The sequence below is a fragment of the Lycorma delicatula genome, chromosome 1 (assembly GCF_047948215.1).
Source record: "Lycorma delicatula isolate Av1 chromosome 1, ASM4794821v1, whole genome shotgun sequence".
In the NCBI taxonomy this organism is placed as follows: domain Eukaryota; kingdom Metazoa; phylum Arthropoda; class Insecta; order Hemiptera; family Fulgoridae; genus Lycorma; species Lycorma delicatula.
Window position 1 is genome coordinate 377477632 of NC_134455.1, and position 10441 is coordinate 377488072.

The window sequence follows — 10441 nt, forward strand, 5'->3', positions numbered from 1 at the left end:
TTTGGACCCACGTTAAAAATTTTTTAAAAATTCTATATTTACTTGTAGAACAGTTTTTTTGTGAAACTGTATATGTATTACATATTCATTTTCAAATTTAAATTTCTGCTGTTTTACCTACTTAATGGAAATTACTATCCTGATTATGTTATGGACTTCAAAAGAAATCATTTCTAGAATAATTTTGTCATCTTTTCTACATGGGCCAGTATAAATTTAAATTGTGTAATCAAGAAATTTAATTACTCTTTATTCTTTAGTTTGGCAATAAAATATATATCAGATAAATGCATTTGAACTGAAAATATATTGTTGTTCATTTTATATGGGTTTGGTTAGAATTGAGTAAATTTTTAAAAATGTCGATGTTGTTTTTGTGTGCAACATAAAAATATTTTCCAGCTCTTGTCAAGTCTGCAATCAGCACTGCTGTCTTGCCAGGCCTGATGTAGCTGCAGATATAGCACCTTGTAAATGTAAATATACCAGTAAAGTGTAATTTTGAACAGACTCGGATCAAACCACTCCTTAAATGTGTGGTTAACTGAAACCCAACCAATAAAAATCACCTGTATCCACAGTCTAGCATTAAAATCCATATAAAAACAACACCCTTTTATATCACCTGAAAATCACCTGATTTTGTGATGTCTAGTTTAGCCACTAGACTAACCCAGCAGGTTAACATTCATGTAAAATTTTCATGATGTGGTTATTGTCTTTATATGTATATTCTGTTTCTACAAAGTTATTTAGAAAGATTGATTTTCTGCATGTTTCTTGATGTTTACAGGCGAATTACATCCAGTTTGTCTGGTACAGTACTTGGTGCAGAAAATGAATTTAATCCTTTTACTTCTGGATTGCCCTGTTTCCTGCAACATCTTAAATATCTTTTGTGTAGTTCTGAAAACAATATAAGTAACCTTGTTTTCCTGAAAATGTTAGAAATTTTGTTTGATTTTGACTAAATGTATGTTAGTAATTTTTTTTCTGTATTTTATGTAACATGTCTTATATGTTTTTTTTTTTATCTTCAGTCATTTGACTGGTTTGATGCAGCTCTCCAAGATTCCCTATCTAGTTCTAGTCATTTCATTTCAGTATACCCACTTCATCCTACATCCCTAACAATTTGTTTTACATATTTCAAACGTGGCCTGCCTACACAATTTTTTCCTTCTACCTGTCCTTCCAATATTAAAGCGACTATTCCAGGATGCCTTAGTATATGGCCTATAAGTCTGTGACAAATGAAGAGGTATTGCGGCAAATAGATGAAGAAATAAGCGTTTGGAAAAATATAGTTAAAAGAAGAGACAGACTTATAGGCCACTACTAAGGCACCCTGGAATAGTCACTTTAATATTGGAAGGACAGGTAGAAGGAAAAAATTGTGTAGGCAGGCCACATTTGGAATATGTAAAACAAATTGTTAGGGATGTAGGATGTAGAGGGTATACCGAAATGAAACGACTAGCACTAGATAGGGAATCTTGGAGAGCTGCATCAAACCAGTCAAATGACTGAAGACAAAAAAAAAATAGCTTAGTATCTTTAATTACTATTCTTCTTTTATGGAGACACTTTGTAATGAACATAACCCAACAGAATGGCGCTTGTTCATTGATTGCTCTAAAATTAGTTTAAAAGCTCTGCTTCTGCATAATGTCAATAAAATTCCCATCAGCACCTTTGGCTCACTCTGCTAGTATGAAAGAAACAAATGAAAACTTCAATATGAATGAAATATATGTGGTGATTTGAAGGTAATTGGACTTATATTTGATCTGCAGCTTGGTTACACAAAGTACTTTTAGTTTTTTGTGTGAATGGGAATAGTAGGGACAGAAAAAAAACATTTCATTAGGAAAGAATGGCCTAAGCGAGAATCGCTCATTCCTGAACAGAAAAATGTTAAGCATGACCCATTGTGTAATCCTAAAATGTGTATCTACCTCTGTTACATATTAAACTAGGTTTAATGAAGAATTTTGTCAAGGTCATGGACAATACCCCTGGTGTTATGCACCTAAAACAAAAGTTTCCTAAAATTAGTGATGCAAAAATTAATGAAGGAAAATCTGTAGGTCACAAATACGATTACTAATGCATGATGAAAAGTCTGAGGAACTATTGAATCCACTGGAAAAAGTTTGGCAAGCATTCAAAAATGAATTAGTTATTTGGGAAATCTAAAGGCAAAAAAATTTCTGTGATATTGTCAATGATCTTATAAAAATTTGGGTTGTAATATGTCCTTAGAAGTACACTTCCTGCACGTGCACCAAGATTTCTTCCTGGAAAATCTTTGCGCAGTGGGGGAGCACTGGGAACACTTTCATCAGGAGATTTCAGGTGTGGAATAGATGTATCAAGACAAATGTAATCTTAATATGCTTGGACCATCAAGAAGGAAGCTCCACTGGTGAAATACAGCAAAAAATCTTCATTTCTTACTTTATAGGTGAGCAAATATTTGAATATTGTGTATTTTCATACTTTAATACTTTCTGCTAATACTGTTAATACTTTCTGCATCTATTTATGCAGGAAGTATAATTAAAATGTTTGAAATTACAAATGCCAGTTTCTCGAAAAGACCCTTGCATGATGGGGAAAAATCGGTTTCACCTTTGAATTCAGGGGAAAAAGTACTATCAGAAAAGGCTTAAATCACACACATTTGTAAGTGTATAAAATATAGAACATAAATTATTGCAATACAGTACCATTGCATCTGGATTGATATGGTTTGAATTTCAGTCCATTGTTATTCTAGACTAGATCTAATTGATCTGATAAAGTAAATTTAACTCTTTATAGGACATAAGCAATCCATCCACATTTATAATTTAATATTTTGTTTTCAAATACTTATTGACTTTCTATGAGAGCATTTACCATCAAATAATTATGATCTCTAATCTTTTCAACTGATAATATAATATTATACTTTACGGTGGTTGGTAGATTATTATACCAATGTTTTTTTTTTTTAAATCTGACTTTAACAAAGTTATCCTAAAGATAAACTGTTAAAATAATTTACCACTATAAATTTTGTGTGGTAATTAATAATAAATTCATTTATAAAATGAATTTATATTATTAAAAATTAATTTTAATCAGCATAGTATTTTTGATGTTGCACATATTACAAATGCATATTTTATCATGCTTAAAATATTAGAAGCAAATAATGTCAACAGATAATAAGAAAATGTTACGCTTAATCTTATTTTAATTTTAAAATAAGGTAATTTTATAACAAAATGTAAAAAGCACACACACAGACAGACAGAGACAGAGACAGACAAAGACAGATATATCTTCTTCCTTGCTTTATTAATATACATAATGACTAATATTACATATATAATATCTGTTGTGAGACAAAGTCTCCAGGGTAAGGAGTAAAACAGTAAAATTTCAATTCTATTTGGTCTCATTGAACGGAGGGTCATTCTGGAGTTTATTCTATCGTCCTTCTCTTGCCATGTTTCAATCGTCGATCTTCCAACTGCCTACACCAACTATTCTTTGGTCTTCCTCGTTTCTTGACTGGCGGGATATCAAGAGCCATTATCTTTTTTGTAACATTGTAGGGTGCTGAGAATCAATCTTTTCGAACCAATCGTTTCCCTCTCGAGAGATTTTCTCCGCCACTGACTCTTTTATTTGAAGGGAGCCTCGTATTCGTTCGCTTCTGATGTGGTCCAACTTAGTCACACCAAGAGACATTCGACACGTTTTCATCTCTGCGGTCGTGAGATCTCGATCAAACTGCTCGTATCGTGTCCAACACGAAATGGCCGGTTGAAACGGAGTGCAGGGCTAAGTACCCAACATCGTTTATTAAGAAAACGACATAGCTCCAGACCGGTCAACTATCCGATTCTCTACCTCCCCGTGGTGTGATCCGGGCAACGCAAGACCTACCAGGTGGCGCGGCAGACAGAGAAGGGTGGGGGTCATGTCTAATACCCTTTTTTGAATCAAATTCAGCTACAAAGTGAACACCATAAGATGAGGCTGCGACGTCATTAACACCTTAAGCACTGATCCCAACAGTGTCACGAGGCCTTGGGTTACCACGACTGTAGACCACCGGTGGAAAGAAAAGAAAGGTCGAATTTGATTATAGGCAACATGAAGACGTCAAACAAACAAAACCTTTTAAACCCAGACAGGTTCAAAAGAATGGATTCATGCTTTATGGAAATGATGGTTGAAATAAATAACACTACCCCGCCGGGCACTAGCCTTCGGGTTCGTGATTCCGGCACGTCCATTTGTGGACGGATCAGAGCTCGAGACGTTTCGGGGGCGAGCAAAATGAAGCATCCAATTGGACCCAGGATTTTGCGCATTGACTCATGGAACGTAGGTAGCATGAACGGAAAGAGCTACCAACTGGAGTATGTGATGAAGAGATGGAGATTGGATGTTCTGTGTGTCCAAGAAACAAAGTGGCGTAACTAAGCAAACAAGACCCGTTTTTTGGATACGAACACAAAGATATTTAAACTACACTATCACGGGCTCGAGAATCATGAAATGGAGTCGCCATCATACTATGTCAAGAGCTACAAAACAACATTGTCGATATTGAAAAAGTCAGTGACCGCCTGATGAGCATTAAGTTGATGATCGACAGGGGAATTTGGAACATCAGTGCCTATGCACCTCAAATAGGGTGTCCAGCAGCAGAGAAAGAGGCTTTTTGGCTTGAACTGGAGAACTTACTTAAAAAACTCCCCAAGAACGAGAAGGTGTTTCTGGGTGCGGATCTCAATGTACATGTCGGCACACAAAATCAAGGCGATAAAAGGTGGTTACGGATATGGCTGCAGAAATGAGCAGGGAAATGAGATATTTAGACTTGCCAAGGCTCATGAGTTAGCGATACTGAACACGTTCTTCAGAAAACAGCCCCGTCACCTGATCACTTACAGCAGCGGGGGCCGTACGACCCAGATCGATTACCATCTGTGCACTGCCGACTTGAGAAAGCTTGTGAGGGATTGTAAGGTCATCTTGGGAGAGGACGTTGTGGATCAACATCGTTTGTTACTGACTGAAGTGCGCCTTCCGGCCGCCTCTTGAACTAAAGACAAGTCGGTTAAAGTGGAAAAGATTTGATGGCAAAGACTGGGTACTGAACAGACGCCCTGTTCTGCAGACGCAGCTTCTGACAGAATTGCAAGACTGGATTCATGATGTTGTTGAAGCAGAGGCTGAACTGGATGCTGACGAGATGTGGCAGGCTTTCCAAGATGTCTGTTTGTTGAAAGCTAAAGAACTGCTTGGAGTGTCGAAAGGTCGATTGAAAAACGGAAGAGAAGCCTGGTTTTGGAAAGGTGACTGTCAAGAAGGCAGTGGCAGCCAAGAGAGCAGCATTCAAGGCGTGGTCGAAATGTGATCCACTACTAACAACAGAAAAAGAGCGACTCCGACAACAAAAAGTTGAAACGAAGAAAGCCGCGGCAAAAGAAATAGCTAAAGCCAAAGCTGTTGCGTGTCAAAAGTTTTATGAAGATCTCGAATCTCCGGACAGCGATGGGATGATCTTTAAAGTGGCGGCACAGCGTCGAAAAAATGCAAAAGCAATAACTTCACCTAAGTTTATTGTGGATGCAAATGGCAGGCTGCTTACTGACGACCACGACATAACGTGGGGATGGAGAGACTACTTTGATAATCTGTTGAACGAGGAGCTCCCACGAACCGAATACCCATCATGTGAACCCGTCTTAGGCGAAGAAGTGGAAGACATAACCGAATTGGAGGTCGAAGCTGCACTTAAAGAAATGAAAAGAGGTAAAGCAGTGGGACCGGACAAAGTGCCCATAGAGCTGTGGAAGTCTGATGGAGCGATCGGCATCCTCTTTCTCTGTATTTTGTTCAACAAAATTAAAAACGGAAGTTCGATGCCTGCGGCTTTTCGTCAAAGCTTCCTCTTGCCGTTCTTCAAAGGCAAAGGAGACTCCAGAAAATGCGGCAATTACAGAGGTATAAAACTACTGTCGCACACTATGAAGCTTTGGGAAAGAGTCATTAACAACCGCCTGATGAAAATTGTACTGTCAAAAATTCAAGTTAATCAATGTGGTTTCGTGTCTGGCAGATCAACAGTGAATGCAATTCAAGCTGTGCTTGAATTACTGTTCGAAATGTTTAGAGACGCTGCTAGGAATTTGCATATGATATTCATAGACCTTGAGAAAGCTTTCGATCGAGTGCCGCAAGATTTGATATGGACGGCATTGAGAAGTCACGGTGTTCCAGAACGATAGATTGAAATCATTGTGGACATGTATCGCGATGCGACCACAAAGGTGAGCTGCATGGCAGGAACATCAACGCTTTTCATGTGAGCATGGGGGTACACCAAGGCAGCATGCTGAGCCCACTGGTCTTTAACATTGTTATTAATTATCTGACATCGCACATCGTGGATGAATTGCTGCTGAGCGTACTTTTTGCTGACGATGTGGGTCTCACGAGTGAAAGTGTTGCGGTGCTACAGGGTGTTTTTAATCGCTGGAAATGTGGACTTGAAAGTCACGGTCTGAAGATCAGTGAATCCAAAACAGAATATATGTTCTTGCCGTTCAGCGATGCACAAGCACCATCGCCTGGCGTTATGATCGATGGTCGAGTTATGCCGAAGTGTACAAGTTTTAAGTATCTTGGATCTATATTGAATCAAAGAGGCGGCTGTGAACAACATGTGAATAATCGAATCACCGGCTGTTCTTTGTGACAAGCGTATGCATCCAAAACTTAAGGGCCGAATGTATACTACAGTGGTTAGACCCGCACTTACATATGGAGCAAAGTGTTGGACACGAGACAGATATATATATATATATATATAAAATTGGTGTTGTAAAAATAATAGATTATTTTACACTACACAGGAATGTATATTTCAAGTAAAAAAATACTGTTATGGCATGTCTTTGCCTAATGTTAAAAAAAGTAAATAACATTTATTCATTAATTTTTATGGTAAGGAGCAAAACACATTTTGTACAAAGCCATTACAATGGTTACGTAAAAGGATTTTGAATGCGTTTGTGCATCTTTAGTGTTGTTACAGTAGGCGCACTCCCTGAAAGATACCACCACTAGAATATGAATCCTAATATTTACAATTTTTAGTAGTTTTCTTGGATTCACTTATATTTTCTTTTCTGTTTGAATATCCTGAATTAACTGTACTCCCGTATTGCAATGGTGAAAGAATATACATTCTTGTTTCTCTTCATTCATTGTTTTCATTTTTTGAATTCATTAATTCTTTTTCGGATATCATCTCTAGTCTGTTCTGATTTTTTTGTATCGCCTGTTGGGTTTTTCCAGTATATATTTTAAATGCCACTAAATATCTCCTTATAGCACATTCTATTGTCCAGATTTTAAAATCACTTTGATGGGTTTTAGGAGCATATGTTTCAATGTTGAACAGTCGTTGAAGGTAATCATGCTCTTGTCTAAGAGAGATGGATAAAATTGTTTACCAGTTTTATGTTTAAATAGTTATCACGGCCTTATTTTTGTAGTCTGTCAAAATTGATTGAGTCATTTGCTGGCATCTGTGAATTGGCATTCAGATACAAGAATTGTAATTATTAAAAATAATCATAGTGTCAATAAACTAATTATCTTACTGTTGTTCCTAACAAACTCATTTTAAACTACAATACATTCTTAAAAACGGAAGTACCCGTGATTATTAACATGCCAATAAACACATTACATTCATCAGTAGAAAAATTTAAGTTTATACATTTTGACTTTTTCTTCTGAATAATATAATTGGCAAATATTATAGAAAAAATTAGTGAAACGATTTCAAAAAGATTAGATTTTCAATTACAGTTGTGTGAAAATTAATCTTGGGCACAGGGAACTTTTGTTTTTTTCTATGTTGTAGCTACATTGCTTGACCACACCCACTCTTTAAGTTGACTATATAATGTGAGGTTACTGTTCTTTGGTTATTTAGTAATTTGCATGTTACAGTTTTTTGTTGAAAGTTTTTCATTTTTTATTACAAAATAATTTTACTACTTTTTTGTTTGTGTCTTGAATAAATAATAGTGAACAAAACTCCAAGAAAACATTTGAACATTTTTTCTCTTTCTGAGCATACCAGTATGACACAATTACAAATAGTTTCCGTGCGTGGAGTTGGGCTAGGGTCAGTGAGTGCTATTTTAAAACTATTTAAAGAACCGGTTCCTTTTCACTTCAAAAGAGAAAGACAAATGTGGCCATAAAAGAAAAATTAGAGTCCAACTCTGTGTTGGTTATTGGTGAGAAAAAGTAACCTTGATCCAAAATTATCTGCTGTCCACAGCAGAATGGCAGCTAGTAGACCAGATTTACATATGACAACTGTTAGATGCAAAACTTCTTGCAGTTGGACAGAAACCTCTTCAGACAACTAAAAAGCAGCTTTTAACACCAACAATTTGCAAAACGGCTCTTGTGGGCCAAAGCACATGCTAATTGGACCTAAATACTAGACTGGAAAAATGTTATGTTTTCTGACAAGTCACATTTTTATGTTCAGGAGGAAAGGATTCCATTTATTAGAAATACATCAGATGAAAATATATACCGGCTCATACCTAACAATCAGTTAAAATGTTTTGGGGATGTTTCTAACAAGATTTGGCACTATGCCAAACTGCCAAAAAAGTGGGAAAAGTTTTTAAAGCATGAAATATTTAAGTGCTTTCATGGGTAGGCCCCCAGACTTAAACCCGATTGAGAATCTCTCGTCAATAGTCAAAAAACAACTCTGGAAATTGTACCACAAAAATTGACCTCATTAGATAATAATATCCTGTATGGTTTCACGATGAAGAAATTAAAACAAAGTGTAGTAAATATTTTGAGTCGATGCCAAATCGTATATGTGAAGTGATTAAGAATAAAGGAGAAAATATTAATTGCTAGATATTAACAAAACTGTATATAGATTTGCACAGTATGGTAGGTACAGTCTTACCTTTGATATTACATTAAATACAGCAGGTGGCCTGTTTGATTTTGACCAGTCAGTCACCGATCACTATCACTTATTTCATCTGGTTTATCTGTTGTCAGATATGGGGTGGCTAATTGGTCAGAAGTATTAGGTGTTTCTGGCTGATACTCTGTCAGCATCTAAACCATGAGTCTCTTTAAAATCAATGAAATCCTAGTTTTCAGAACCATTTTCTAACTGTACATTTATATGCTTCTTACATGTCCTGTTTGAACAAAGCGAATAACTTGATGAATCAGCAACCTATATATTTGAGAATTCTAGTGTAAGACTACCTACAGAATTTATTGTAGTATTTGATCTACTTAGATCTCCTCCTACATCAGTCTACAGGCGATCAACCGTAATATTTTCTAAAAAAGTAATCTTATCATTCATTGCAGTCATGTTTTTACATAAAAAAGAAAATCTTTTAGTATTTGAAAAAATATCCTGGTATTTTTTTCAAATACATCAACTGCTTTGATGTCACTAGTAATACTTTGGTAAGTACAGTGAAACACTACTACAAACTATTTAAAAAAATTAAAGTAGGAGAAACTCAATTGCATTTGATCTAATACTGCTAAAATAAAAACGATATTTTTTTAAAGCAAAGAGACTTAAGCAAAACGACAAACCAATTCTACTGTAAAAAACACAACCTATACTGGTAAATTATTCAGCCACTTTGAGATAGCAGTTTTCCTGCCTCAGAGGTTTGTTATTTCTCTTTGGAAGCGGGTACGGTACTACCAATACTCCACAATGTAAATTTTGTTGTGCAGGCATTTGTAAACTATTATGCTACTGAACATTAAAAACATGTATTTTTTTCAAAGAGGTAAATTATCACACCGCTAACTTATAAAAGTTTAATAAATGAGAAAGTATATTGAGGTCATTTTTTTTAGATTTAACTTCTGTATCTTTGGATTAAAATTCTATTAGATTTATAGATTTGAATAATTTATCTCTACTGTAATACAAAGTTCTGTATAAGTTGTATAATGATCAGATATTCAAATCATTGAAAGGGTGTTGCTAAGAAATGGTTTTTGAAAGGCTAAAACTATGTCACTATTGTTTACCGAAACGTCTTCCTAGCATTAACGGTAAAACTTTTTGAGTATGTATTCATGCAGAATCATTGTAATTAGCTGTAACATCTTAATGATTGTCATTTAGTTCTTTCATGAATGCTACATGGATGATTAGAGAACATTTGGATTTTTAAAGATCTCCGTAAAAAAATCACCAAAATATCTGATCTCACAGGCAACATTATATTGCTATTGACAAGATGCGGTTACAGAAAATATCTTGTAAATTGATATTCTTGGGCTTATCTATAAGTCTTGACTTCATCATAAGATAATGTCCACTTGATAATTA